Below are 15,251 nucleotides of genomic sequence, written 5' to 3'. Positions count from 1 at the left end.
GGCCAACACTTTCTTTGCTGTCTTTGATGTGTCTTTTCTTACTATTATAAGAAAACCAAGTACTAGGTCAGAAGTCCAAGCCCTAGACCCAGAAAATGAGGGTCACAGGAGGCTGGGAGGTTAAAAGAATACTGAGGCAGATGTGACATCATTCATTTCTAGCACACAGTCCACACATAACCATATAGGTTAACACATACAGGGGAAATCTGAGGAAGCAAAGACATACATCAGGTAAAATCTGGCAAAGACAAAGTTGAAGGTGAAGACACTCAACTATGACCCCAAGGACATATTTATAGACAATATTAACAAAAGTGGCACTTTGCCAAGGGTGGTTATATAACAGATTACATCATTGCTTAATCCTAATTCCCACGTCAGACTTCCCTGGATGTCCAGTGTATTTATCCATATCAGTGCCATGTTGTTTAAGTATTATTGGTCCTTATGGCCTTCTGCTCCCTTCATATGGTCTCTTTACTGACACTCCCAATGATAATACATTACAAATGTATATAGATTAAACAAGATCATTATCCATGACTCGCCCAATTCTTCAAGAGGTAATTACTGTTTTTTTATTTTATTTATTCATGTATTTTATGTATATGAGTATTCTATTACATGTATGTCTGCATGACAGAAGAGGGCATGAGATGCCTCATTACAGATGGTTGTGAGACACCATGTGGTGGCTGGGAATTGAACTCAGGACCTCTGGAAGAGCAGCCAATGTTCTTAACTGCTGAGATCTTTTTCTGTTAAGAAAATCATATAAGTTTATGTCCACCTATATGATTTATTACATTTAAATGTAGATATGTTGATCTATCCCTGAATCCTCATTATAAAGCCAATTGATACTAGTGGATGATCTTTATAATATATACCTATATACAAATATTTGCAAGTATTCTGTTGAGGATTTTTCTTCTATGTTTATGAGTGATATTGGCCTGCATGTTTATTTGCTTTGGTTTCATTGGATTCTACTTGGTTTTGGTATCAGAGTCACAGTGGCTTCCTAGGAGGTGACAGAAGTGTTCCTTTTCTTTCTTTTTTGAGTAATTTGAAAAATTGTATTTCTTTTAAAGTATGGTATTTTTCTGTTATGAATCCATATGCACCTGGACTTTCATTAGTCAGAAAGTTCCTTATTTGCTCTGAGTCTGTTGGTCTCTGCTTGGATTAAATTTGGTGGTTCAGATGAATAATTCTTACAGTTCTTCTACGTATCAAACTAAATGGAGTATAGAGTTTTTTAAAATTATTCCCTTACACTAGTCTGAATTTCTTTGATGTCTGACTCGACTCTAATTCTGTTAATGGGAGTCTTAAGTTAATTGAGCCAACAGAGTATCAGTTGTCTGAACATGGTCATGGTGGGATGTAAAGTGGATAAGTTTAAAAAATTAAATTAGACCCGCGGATCCCGGCCCACAGCAACTCTCTGCTCCCAGACCCCGTGGGAGGGGGACCTCACCGCCTGGTCGGGTGGGCACTCCTGAGGCTGCGGAGCAGAGGAGGCCGCCGGCGCTGCCCACCCCTGCCCACATCCCTGGCCCAAGAGGCAACTGTGTGGGGCCTCTGGGTGCCCGTGGGGGGGGGGGACAGGAGTGGCGGGACCCCTGCGCCTGAGACACCGCCGGAACCTGAAGGAAACAGACCGGATAAACAGTTCTCTGCACCCAAATCCTGTGGGAGGGAGAGCTAAACCTTCAGAGAGGCAGACATGCCTGGGAAACCAGAAGAGACTGCACTCTGTGCACATCCAGACGCCAGAGGAAAACACCAAGCGTCATCTGGAGCCCTGGTGCACGGAGGCTCCCGGAAAGAGCGGCGCAGATCTTCCCGGTTGCTGCCGCCGTGGAGAGGACTTAGGCAGTACCCCACCAGCAAACTTGAGCCTTGGAACCACAGGTAGGACCAACTTTTCCCCTGCAAGAAACCTGCCTGGTGAACTCGGGACACACGGAGACAGAGTTCCTCTAGGACCGGGCACTTCCTGTGTTTGCCGGAAGTCCCACACCCGCGGATCCCGGCCCGCAGCAGCTCTCTGCTCCTAAACCCCGTGGGAGAGAGACCTCACCGTCTGATCGGGTGGGCACTCCTGAGGCTACAGAGCAGAGGAGACCACCAACATTGCCCACCCCTGCCCACATCCCTGGCCCAAGAGGCAACTGTATAAGGCCTCTGGGTTCCCGTGGGGGAGGGCCCAGGAGCGGCAGGACCCCTGCACCTGAGACACCGCCGGAACCTGAAGGAAACAGACAGGATAAACAGTTCTCTGCACCCAAATCCCGTGGGAGGGAGAGCTAAACCTTCAGAGAGGCAGACACGCCTGGGAAACCAGAAGAGACTGCACTCTGTGCACATCCAGACGCCAGAGGAGAACACCAAACGTCATCTGGAACCCTGGTGCACGGAGGCTCCCGGAAAGAGCGGCGCAGATCTTCCCGGTTGCTGCCGCCGTGGAGAGGACTTAGGCAGTACCCCACGAGCAAACTTGAGCCTTGGAACCACAGGTAGGACCAACTTTTCCCCTGCAAGAAACCTGCCTGGTGAACTCAAGACACAGGCCCACAGGAACAGCTGAAGACCTGTAGAGAGGAGGAACTATACACCCGAAAGCAGAACACTCTGTCCCCATAACTGGCTGAAAGAAAACAGGAAGGCAGGTCTACAGCACTCCTGACACACAGGCTTATAGGACAGTCTAGCCACGGTCAGAGATAGCAGAACAAAGTAACACTGGAGATAATCTGATGGCGAGAGGCAAGCGCAGGAACCCAGGCAACGGAAACCAAGACTACATGGCATCATCGGAGCCCAATTCTCCCACCAAAGCAAACGTGGAGTATCCAAACACACCAGAAAAGCAAGATCTAGTTTCAAAATCATATTTGATCATGATGCTGGAGGACTTCAAGAAAGACATAAAGAACTCCCTTAGTGAACAAGTAGAAGCCTACAGAGAGGAATCGCAAAAATCCCTGAGAGAATTCCAGGAAAACACAATCAAACAGTTGAAGGAATTAAAAGTGGAAATGGAAGCAATCAGGAAAGAACACATGGAAACAACCCTGGACATAGAAAGTCAAAAGAAAAGACGGGGAGCTGTAGATACAAGCTTCACCAACAGAATACAAGAGATGGAGGAGAGAATCTCGGGAGCAGAAGATTCCATAGAAATCATTGACTCAACTGTCAAAGATAATGTAAAGCAGAAAAAGCTACTGGTCCAAAACATACAGGAAATCCAGGACTCAATGAGAGGATCGAACCTAAGGATAATAGGTATAGAAGAGAGTGAAGACTCCCGGCTCAGGGGACCAGTAAATATCTTCAACAGGATCATAGAAGAAAACTTCCCTGACCTAAAAAAAAGAGATACCCATAGGCACACAAGAAGCCTACAGAACTCCATATAGATTGGACCAGAAAAGAAACACCTCCCGTCACATAATTGTCAAAACACCAAACGCACAACATAAGGAAAGAATATTGAAGGCGGTAAGGGAAAGGGGTCGAGTAACATATAAAGGCAGACCTATCAGAACCACACCAGACTTTTCGCCAGAGACTATGAAGGCCAGAATATCCTGGACAGATGTCATACAGACCCTAGGAGAACACAAATGCCAGCCCAGGTTACTGTATCCTGCAAAACTCTCAATTAACATAGATGGAGAAACCAAGATATTCCATGACAAAACCAAATTTACACAATATTTTTCTACAAATCCAGCACTATGGAGGATAATAAGGGGTAAAGCCCAACATAAGGAGGCAAGCTATACCCTAGAAGAAGCAAGAAACTAATCATCTTGGCAACAAAACAAAGAGAAGAAAAGCACACAAACATAACCTCATATCCAAATATGAATATAACAGGAAGCAATAATAACTATTCCTTGATATCTCTCAACATCAATGGCCTCAACTCCCCAATAAAAAGACATAGATTAACAAACTGGATACGCAATGAGGACCCTGCATTCTGCTGCCTACAGGAAACACACCTCAGAGACAAAGACAGACACTACCTCAGAGTGAAAGGCTGGAAAACAACTTTCCAAGCAAATGGTCGGAAGAAGCAAGCTGGAGTAGCCATTCTAATATCAAATAAAATCAATTTTCAATTAAAAGTCATCAAAAAAGATAAGGAAGGACACTTCATGTTCATCGAGGGAAAAATCCACCAAGATGAACCCTCAATCCTCATCTTCGGTTGGTTTATATACAAGTGTGCAATTTCTGGGCTTGAAAGTAAAATGATGCTATCTGGTGCTGGATAGAGGAGCCTTATTTTTTATTATGGCAGTTTGCTATTTTTGTAACATGGTGATTTGGTTGAACACAATAAAGTACAGTAGTAACTGATCTCCCCTTCTTCCTGGAGGAGTGAGGAGATGATTACATATTGATGTCAGCATCCTTGAGCATATTCAGATGAGCTACTGCTTCTGTTGAAAAGGATGCTGTGTTTGATTGTGGTCCGAAGCTTTGAAGCACTACTTGGCATCTCCTTCCTTGGAGGTCTCACTGTTTAAACATAACAGATGTGATAGCTTGTTGGTAAGGTGAGGTCCAGCTTGTCTCCACTAGGTCATCTTCATGTGAATCCGGAGGTTATACGGTTTTGTTCTAGGGATATTTCACTTTTTTAATAACGGTTTTAGCTGACATTCATGGAGAGAATGAATCCTTAGAACTGTGCCACTAGTGAAAGGAAATCCTGTCTAGAGTATGTTTCTTTACAAAGCTGTGTCACACCATCCTTTGGGCCCTCTGCTGGAAAAGTAGAATCAAGTCTCAAATAATGCCTTTTAAATTGTATCCTCTAGTATTATAGATGTAGGACAGTACTGTATCATACCTCTGTGGATGTAAAATAGCTTGTACCTGCTTTATGACACGTAGTAGTGACCGTGCTTTATCAGAGCTGTTTTTAATGATGTTGCTCAGAATGTTTTCTTTCCAGATGATGATTGAGAAGCTAATTTAAAAAAAAATGGTGCCAGGTACCACAAGAGTAACAGAACTGTGCTGTTTTCTCGGGTTTTGTTTTTTTACTTTTTTTTTTAATGGAGTGTGCTGGATGTCTCTACAGTTTTGTTCAGATGACTGCAGAACCTGGAAAAGCTGTTGCTGCTGTTGATGCATAACACACTGCTATTATTGGTCTTTTTATATAAATATAAATTTATATATACAGATATATAATTTGAATTTTTTGAAACTTTAGCTGTGCTGTCAACTTTGGAAAAAAGTATCCCCGTTTACTGTGTTGAGTTGGCACTGTACAGAAATTAACAGCCATATTGGTCTAGAAATGTTGAACTTAAGTTTTTTTCCATTTGTACAGGGGTAACACACTGTATTAAATATGTAAGGTCTTAAAAAAAAGAAAAAAATGTTTAATTTCAAAAAAAAAAGAGAAGCTTCCTAAAATATACACACGAATGAAAGCAATCTAAGTAAAATCACCAAAGAATGGGGGAGGCAGAGCCCCATCTGTACATCTGTCAACAAATGAAGCTTCTAATACTGGGAATGAGGTACATCTAACTGAGTTTGTTGGCTGGAGGGATCCCGTCAGAGCAAACAACTCGGGCTGTTGACGAGACTATAGATTGATTTCTAAAAAACTCTACTGCTGAAGACAACACTTCCACAGCGTGTTGAACATAGGGAGGTCAAGCTTGTGCCCCTACACTTCCTATGCATTTGGCATAGGAAGGTACTCCGCATGCTATCAAAGGAGAAGCAAACACCAACTCTGCTACATTTGATCTACAATGGTGTCCTGCCTGCAAGTTATGCTAGGGCAATGATGGTACAAATCTTGTGGGAGTAACCAACCAATATCTGACTTGAGATGAAACCCACAACTGGCACTACGTGGATGACCACGAACCAGAAACTAAATAGCCCAGGGACCTAGAGGAAAACCAAACGCTACTGTTCTGCTAAAGGAATGTAGCAGTAAAATGCTTGTAATGGCATCCTGCTATCCTCTCAGATCAGCGCCTTGCTCAGCCATCATCAGAGATGCTTCCTCATGCAGCAGATGAGAGCAAACATAGAAACCCACAGCCAGACATCGTGCAGAGTGAGAGGCCTTAGGATACGCAGCCATAAATGGGATGTGTCTATCAAGTCCCTCTCCTTAGGATTCAGGGAGCCCCATGGAAGAGGAGGCAGAAGGAACTTAAGAGCCAGAGGGGTAGAGGCCATCAAGAAAACAAGGCCCCCTAAATCAACAGGCTTGACACACCTAGGAACTCACAGAGACTAAGGCAGCATGGCATGCACAGGCCCTGCACCGGTCTGGACCAGATGGGTGCCTAGAGCTAAAAGGAGAAGTGAGCACGTGCCCTTAACACTCATTCACATGCAGTCTCCAATTGATTACCACTTGCAAATGAGAGACTAGACTTCTCCAAGGGAGTCTCCTGGGGAAATACGCTACTCTAAAGGGAGACTGCATGTGGCCAGCAGAACATGAGCTCACGGAATCTTGGGCAGTTCCTTGTCTCAACATCACGTTAAGGCTTTAAACTTTCTTTTAATCTTATTTCTATTTCATTTGGATGTATATGCTACATATACATGTATGTATATACATATATATTTATATATATTACATTATATATTTATATTATATATGCATTTATAAATATAAATACATTTCTTTTTACCTTAAAAAAATTAAATTAAATTTTAAAAAACATGGAGTCATGTGAGGAGTTTTCTGAGTGTTTGTGAGAAAATACCAAGAAATGAAGACAAGAGTCTGGTGACCTGAGTTTCTTCAGAAACAAGGAATTATTCTTGGATTATGCTTTTGTGCCCCTCTCAGGTGTAGCACATAGGAGTGAGTTTACATCAGATTATTCATCACAATATTTGTTTATATTATTATTTACTTATATGGAAAATTTTTGCTTCATGCTGCTTGTGGTCATATGCCGTTTGCCCTTGTAAATGTACATTATTCATGTGACTCCTCTTAACCCTCAGAACATAAATTGTCTGATGCTCTGAATAAAATTGGCTATTGCTTAAGGCGAATGCCAGCAGCAAACCACTGAACTGAGTATAGAACCCCCGTTGAAGGAATCAGAGAAAGAACTGGAAGAGCTTGAAGGGGCTCGAGACCCCATATGTACAACAATGCCAAGCAACCAGAGCTTCCAGGGACTAAGCCACTACCTAAAGACTATACATGGACTGACCCTGGACTCTGACCTCATAGGTAGCAATGAATATCCTAGTAAGAGCACCAGTGGAAGGGGAAGCCCTGGGTCCTGCTAAGACTGAACCCCCAGTGAACTAGACTGGTGGGGGGAGGGCGGCAATGGGGGGAGGGTTGGGAGGGGAACACCTATAAGGAAGGGGAGGGGGAGGGGGATGTTTGCCCGGAAACCGGGAAAGGGAATAACACTGGAAATGTGTATAAGAAATACTCAAGTTAATTAAAAAAAATATTTTAGTCAGCCTCATTTATCTGCTCTATTCTTCTGGGTTCCACAGTGTCTAGAGTGGTTACAGTCAGTCTTGTTTATCTATCTATTCAAAGAGCCACCTCTTATATTTGTTGATTGCTTCTATTGCCTTCTTTGCTTCTGTTTCATTAATTTCTGCTCTGATTTTTACTATTTCTTCCCATCTACTTGGCTTTAGTTTGTTCTTTTTTTTCCAAATTCATATGTCATGTCAATAATTCATTTATCTATGCTTTCTTTTTTTAACTAGGCACTTAGAGCAATTTTTAGGATTGCATTTATTGGGCCCCAGAGGTTTTGCTATGTTGAATTTTCCTTTTTATTTAATTCAGGAGTTTTATTTTTTTCTTGATTTCTTCTTTAACCCATTCATCATTCAATTTTTTTTAATATCCATGATTTTGTGTGTTTACTAGAGATTGTTTATTTTAAGCTTTATTCGTTTGTGGTCAGAAAAAAATACACAAAGTTTTTTCAATTTTTCTTTGTTTGTTGAGCTTTGCTCTGTGTCCCAGGATACAATCTATTTTAGGGAAACTTCCATGGGCTGCTGAATAGAATGTATAACTTTTAGTGTTTGGTGGAATATTCTATAAATATCTGTTACATCCATTTGATTCATGATGCTATTTAATTCCAAATTTTCTTTTTCTCATCTAGATGAACTATCTATGGGGTATTGAAATCACCTCTTGTTACTAAGTTGGGCATAATTTGGACCTTGACATTCTAATACTTTGATTTTTATGAAAAAACAGAGGTTAGTAATTGTAATGTCTTCTTCATTAATTGTTCTTTTGATCAAAGTAAAGTGTCATTCTGTATCTCTTCTGATCAATTTTAGATTGACATTTATATTGTCATATATTGGGATAGCAACAACTTTCTGTTTCTCCATCCTATTTCCATACTTCACACTCAAGTAGTGCCAATCATTGAAGTTAAGATCTTTTTTCTAGAAAACAAAGCAATAAATTTTGTTTGTGGATCTATTTACCAACATGTGTCTTTCTATTGGGGAATTAGGGCCATTAATACTTAAAGTTATTGTAAGGTACCTGATGATTGCTGTCATTTTGCTCTTTATTTTTGCTATTTCTGTTCTTAGTTTTATTTTTCTGTTTCAATAATGATAACTTCATTGGTTCTCTTTCCAGAGCCTCTTGAGTAAGCTTATTTATTTTTCTCTTTAGTCCAAATAATGCTTCCAGTAGTCTCTGTAGGACTGGATTGCTGGGTATGAGTTCTTTCAACCCGTTTACATGGTAAGTTGTTTTTTTTTTCCTTCAACTATGGCAGATAATTTTGGTGGGTAAAGTAGTCTGGGTTGCCATCTGTAGTCTTTTAGAACTTGAAATATATTAGTCTCCTATCTGCTGGCTTTAACGATTTCCACTGAGAAGTCGGCACTTATTCCAATGGACTTCCCTCCATGTGAGACTTGTGGTTTTTCCAGGAGGAAAAGCAGGAAGAGGCATCCATGGTTTGAAGTGAGTTAAGAAACTGTGGGAAAAAGCAGTGTCCTGAGGAAGATTTAGACTAATCTTGGAAGTGAAACTCTGGACATGTTTGTGAGGGGTTTTCTACTTTAGGTTAATTGAACTGAGAAGACCTACCCTAAATACGAGTGGTGCCAGTCCATGGGCTGATGTTCCAGAATAAAACAAAGAAAAGGAGCTGAGCACCAGTATTTATCTTTATCTCCTGACTGCGGATATCAGAGATCCATCTACCTCAAGTTCCTGATGCTGCATCTTTCCCACCATGATGGACTCTGTGAGCCAAAATAAATCCTTCTTTCCTTAAGTTGCTTTTGTTAGGTATTTTGACATAGCAAAAGACAAAAACAAAAACAAAGTGTTTCCTCTGAAATAAACAATATATTTGTACTGAGATGTATTATTCTCTGAAAATAACAAACAGCAAAGCAGAACACATGACAGGGGATCGGAGAAGACAGATTAACAGGCAGATTTATTCTAAACATGTTATATGAATGTATGAAATTTTCAAACAATAAAAAATAATTTTTTTAGCTTTCTTTTATTTGTTCATTAATTTATCCTGTAATCATGCACTGATCATATAGTTTGTGTTAGGAATTACATGGATGGAGGGGTTTCCCCGAGGAGCAAGTTTGTCCTGATTTTACAGGGTGGATTGTATGTGGGAAGGATGAAGTCCTTCTTGATTCTCATATTCCCAGCCTCCATTGGTGTCTGTATATTAGCAAATGCATGTATATACTGAGTCACCTTTAAGCTTTAATTATTTTGGTGTAACCTACAGTTGATGATTTCTGTTTTTAGTACTCATAGTCCCTACTAAAGCCACATAGAAAATATAACATTCAAAGACAGTTTCCAGTAGAAAGCCCACGTTGGAATCCAGTTAGCAGGATGTGGTGTGTTGACTCAGCACAACCCAAACCATTCTGTCTTCTACCCAGTGGGAATAAAGGTAATCTGATCAATATGCATTTGGCAATTTAGCGCATTGGTTTCATTTCTCTATAGGTCATGGAGGGAGGCTTTTGTTGGTTTCTGGTAGCATGATGGCTCCTGAACCAAGTTTTAGAGCAGAGTTCCTTAAACATTGACTTCTGAACAGTGCAGCTGGACAGCTGCAGACCTTGTGAGCATCTGGGTCTGGGCTGGGGTTGACATTCTATATTTCTCAATGATGAGGATCCCCGGAGGCTCTAGAGCTTTGCACCAATGAACAGACAATAAACTAAACAATAAAGACTTGTAGCACCTGAGAGCAGCTTTTGGCTTATAATAATAGTCTTGATCCTGTGGTGCACACGACTGTGACAGTATATTAGAGAATACTCATCTTGCTTTTTACAATCTATAAACACTGTGTAAAACATAAGATATAAATAGGAAAGTAGTCTTTGCTTCTTATATTACAGAGATATTCTCTTGTATGTGAACCAGGCAGGGAGTAGAGAATTAATTTTGGTAAAGAGAAGTAATTAGTAATAACCCATTAAGGCAATGTCAAATCTTTTTTTAATAATTATTTTAAAAAAGAAAGTAAGTGACAATTGCAGCCAGCTGACGCAGCCACTATATAAGTAACTGTGTAGATGTCTCAAAACACTAAAAGTTAAATGGCCATATGACCCAGCCATAGCACTCTTAAGTGTGTATATATATATATATATATATATATATATATATATATATATATCTCCAAAGGACTCAAAGAGATACTTGCACATCCACATTATTGCTGCTTACTCATAATAGCTAGGCAACGGAATCAGCCTAAGTGTCCATCAACAGACAAAGGAGCCAAGAAAATATATTACAAGTATACATTGATTTTTTTTGGTTCTTTTTTTCGGAGCTGGGGACCAAACCCAGGGCCTTGCGCTTCCTAGGTAAGCGCTCTACCACTGAGCTAAATCCCCAGCCCCTATACATTGATTTTTAAATTAATATATATACTTTACATCCTGATCACAGCTGCCATCCCTCCTCTCTGCCTAGTCCCTCCCTCTCACCTTCCCTCCCCTCAACCACCTCTCTCTCTCTCTCCTCAAAGAAGAGGAGGCCTCCCATGGATCCCATCCTGAGTGAGGTAACCTAGATGCAGAAAGAGAAGCATGGTATGTACTCACTTGTAAGTGGGCATTATCCATAAAGCAAAGGATAATCATGCTATAATCTACAGACCCAAGGAAGCTAAACAAGAAGGATCTGAAGGAGGATGCTTGAATTTCACTGAGAAATGGAAATAAAATAGACATTGGGGGGTGGATGGAGGGAGGAGACTGGATGAGAGAGGGGATGAGTAGGGAAACAAGAGGGATCAAGTGTGAGAAGGACAGAGGAAAAGAGAACTAGAATCAGTGGAGGTGGGGGCATTTCTGGAACAAGCTAGAAGCCAGGAAAATAGAAATTTCAAGGAACCTATGAAGGTGACCCTAGGTAAGACTCCTAGAAATAGGAAATATGAAACTTGAAATGGCCACCTCCTCTAACTAGGTAAGATTTCCAGTGGAGCAATGGGTCCCAACCCAGCCACCAAACCTTAAATCCACAATTTGTCCTGCCTACACTGATTTTTTTAAAGCAGTAAACAAAAGTCAAAGGAAGATATTTGTGGAAAAGTAATAGAACTCAAAACTTAAGAGAATAAAAGACAAATAACATATTTGTTCTCTCACTCACATCCTAGATTTTAATTTTTTATTCCATTTGATATATATGTATAATTGTGGATATAGGCCGTGAAACTAGAAAGGAGACTATGGGAGGAGGAGGGATCTTAAGGGGGAGGAGAAAACATATATTAAAACAGAACAGGAGTGTAGTCGTGGTTTGAATATGCTTGGCCCATGGGAAGTGGCACTATTAGGAGGTGCGGCCTTGTTGAAGTAGGTGTGACCTTGGTAGAGGAAGTGTGTCACTGTGTAGGCAGGCTTTGAGGTCTCCCAGGGTTGAAGCTTAGCCCAAGACCCAGAAGAGAATCTGTCCTGGATGCATACAGGAAGCCAGACTCCCCCTGGCCTCCTTCAGATGAAGATGTAGAACTCTCAGCTCCTCCTGCACCGTGCCTGCCTGGATGCTGCCATGCTTCCCGCCCTGATGATAATGGACTGAATCTCTGAATCTGTAAACCAGTCCAAATTAAATGTTGTCCTTTATAAGAGTTGCCTTGGTTATAGTGTCCCTTTATAGCAATGAAACCCTAAGGCAGGGAGCTATTAGCAGGAGGAAGCTAATTAGTGGAAGGGGGCTGCATGATGAGTAAAGAAGAAAGAGAAGAACATGACACAATGGTAACTTTGCATAAAATGCCCAAATTGCTCTGGAAAGATAGCATATGAAAGAACAACAAAGTAAGACAGCTGTGGATATAGCCAATTAGTAAAATATTTGCTAGCATATATGAGGCATTGGTTTCAGTCACCAGCACCTCATAAGATGGGAATGGTGGCACATGCCCGTAATCCCAGAACTTGGTAGGTGGAGGCAGAAGAATCAAGAAGTCAAAGTCATCCTCTTCAACACAGCAAGTTCAAGGAAATAATGGATACATGAAACTCTGCCTCAAAAGTAAATTGACAGAGGCTGGAGAAATAGCTCAGCACTTAAGAATACCCCCCGGTCTTGTAAAGGACTCAGCTAAGGCTCCAAGAATCTATATGGTGGCTCACAAAGCACTGGTTTGCAGACAAGAGTCTGGCATGGCTGCCCTCTGAGAGGCTCTACCAGCAGTGGACTGAGACAGATGCAGATACTTAGAGCCAAACAGTGGACAGAGGTGGGGGACTCCTAAGAAAGAGTTATGGGAAGGATTGAAGGAAACTAAGGGGATGGCAACCCCATAGGAAGGAAAACAGTGTCAATTAACCCAGACCCCTCATAGCTACCAGAGATGAACCACCAGCCAAAGAGCATACATGGGCTGGTCCAAGGTCCATGCTGTAGCAGAGGACTGCTTTGTCTGGCCTCAGTGCGAGAGGATACACCTAATCTGGTAGAGACTTGATGCCCCAGGAAAGGGGGATGCCAAAGAGGGGCACCCTCTCAAAGGTGAAGGGGAGAGGGAAAGGGGGAAGAACTCTTCAAGGGTGAATGGGAGGGGGACGACATTTGGGATGTAAATAAATAAAATATTTAATTCATAATAATTTTAAAAGATGAGAGAAGTGTGTTTGAATGTGGCCTGGTTTCTTTACTATTTTTCTGTTTTGAGTTTCTAGGCATATCTTCCCTGGCTCCCTAAAATCTGTTATAGAACACCCTTGGGTCTTCCTTTGCAAGGTCAGGTAAGAGATGCTGGTCAAGCCTCTAGGGGAGAGTCATCCTTCAGCATGCCTTAAGGAAAATGTTGCGAGTACTGTTCTTGCTTCTAGGACTTCCTTTGGGGGACTGGGTATAGACACTGGTCAGAATAGACAGTTCTTCACAGCCCGAGTCTCAGATGCTCTCTGTATCTCTGGACTCTGGCCCTGCCTCTGTGCACTTTCCTGAGGTTTGTGGCGTTTCTGGCAACCTGTATCTAACCTTCATGCAGACTGGCTTTGACCAGGTTTCAGTTCCTGAAAACCATGCCGTTGTGTTTCAACCCTCCCCTCCATAATCTAGTTCTGCTGACTAAGTTTTCATCATACAGCTATCATTTTTCAAGGTCTGTAGATCATAGAGAGTCATGGGTGGAGAACACAAAAGAAAAGTTCTTTTAAAAATAGCATTCTCAGGCTGTTGTAGTCACGTGATTGATACCTAGAAGAGAGGTTTGTCTCAGTCGCTCCTAAGGCTGAGATCATAAAATTTCTGTCCATTTTTCTTTTCCTGTTCCTGTCAGTGAGAGCTAGAAGGATGGCTCAGCAATTAAGAATTAAAAGCACATACTGTCCTTGCAGAAGACTCAAATTTACTTCCTAGTACCAACTTTAGATAGTTCCCAACATCATCTAACTCCAGCTCCAGGGTATTATCCACCACCCTCTTCTGGCCTCTGTGGGCAACTGCACATGTACACACACACACACACACACACACACACACACACACACACACACATACACACACACACCCATGCACACATACACACATACACACTCACACATACACACACATACACACATACACACACACACGCATGCACACACACGCCACAATCTATGTATTTATTTTATTTTATCAAATAATATAAAACAAAAATGAATGCATTAGAATTTGAGAAGGCAAACCGACAAAAGAAAAAGAGCCTAAGACAAAGCACAAGACTCAGAGACCCACTTATTTGTACACCCAGAAGCCCCATAAAAACACTAAGTTGGAAGCCATAATCTATACTCGGAGAAGCTGGTACAGACCCATGAAGCCCTGTGCATGTTGCTTTGTTCTCTGTGAATTCTTCTGAGCTTTGCTCATGTTAATAGGACCTTGTTTTCTTGTATACACACAAATTTGAAAATGTCTACATGTCCATCAGTGAAATTGCACTGCAAACATTCTGAGCCTGTCTGGCTTAACCTGTCATTCCCATTGTCTGCTGTTGGTGGTTCCCAAACTAAGCCAAGCTCTCTGAAAGGATGATAGACTTCCTTTCCTGTTTTGTAAACTTTCCTCTTTTATTTTGCTATAAAATAGAGAGATTTGAGGCTGGAACCCACCTCTTCTGATAACTGCCATCCAACCCCCTTCATTTTATTCTAGGGAGATTCTAACAAGAATGTGCCTATGTATCTGATCCAGCTATTTTAACACTGGAAGAAGAAGTGGTGAAGTAGAAAAGAGTCATAACGCACAAAACAGATTTCACAATAGAAGATGGAGCTTTTGAAAAGAAGTGTCCCAGTAAGAATTAACTCAAGCACTTCAAACTCGTCCTTGGCATCTGAGGTCATGAAAGGGAAGTAGAGACTGTGGGGGCCTGATCTGTGTGCCTATAATTTGGCAACTGCTCATGAAGACAAAAGTGCTTGCCAAGAGAAGGGCCTCTGGAAGTATGCACTAGAATCGAAGCTTTCTTGTGGATTACCTATCTAGCAGTCCTTGGGTCACCATGGGTCTCCCCTAAGTCTCTTAGTTCTTCCCAAAACCAAACTCCTCATCTTAACATCTTGCATGTACTAGAGCCTACCATCCCAGAAACATGTCAAGTCTCCACCTAGTTATTGACTCAAAGCCAAGGAGAGGGATCACAGTCTTATCTAAGCATGGACCCTCTAAATCCAGTGCTAATCTTCAATCTTATCACATTTTCTCA

General features: G+C 41.5%; 1 long non-coding RNA gene across 1 annotated transcript in view; it reads left to right on the top strand.

The window, feature by feature from the left end:
• LOC103694470 (uncharacterized) overlaps positions 1-15,251 on the top strand; it is a 93,061-nt gene that overhangs the window by 56,706 nt on the left and 21,104 nt on the right. The window contains exons 7-10 of the long non-coding RNA XR_010061509.1: positions 8,175-8,274; positions 8,708-8,779; positions 8,971-13,302; positions 14,699-14,839. This is a non-coding gene — a long non-coding RNA (uncharacterized LOC103694470). The remainder of the gene's footprint in view (positions 1-8,174; positions 8,275-8,707; positions 8,780-8,970; positions 13,303-14,698; positions 14,840-15,251) is intronic.

Source organism: Rattus norvegicus, chromosome X, assembly GCF_036323735.1.
Source record: "Rattus norvegicus strain BN/NHsdMcwi chromosome X, GRCr8, whole genome shotgun sequence".
Classification (NCBI taxonomy): domain Eukaryota; kingdom Metazoa; phylum Chordata; class Mammalia; order Rodentia; family Muridae; genus Rattus; species Rattus norvegicus.
The sequence above is the reverse complement of the archived record's forward strand: the minus strand, read 5'-3'. Positions and strand labels throughout refer to the sequence as shown.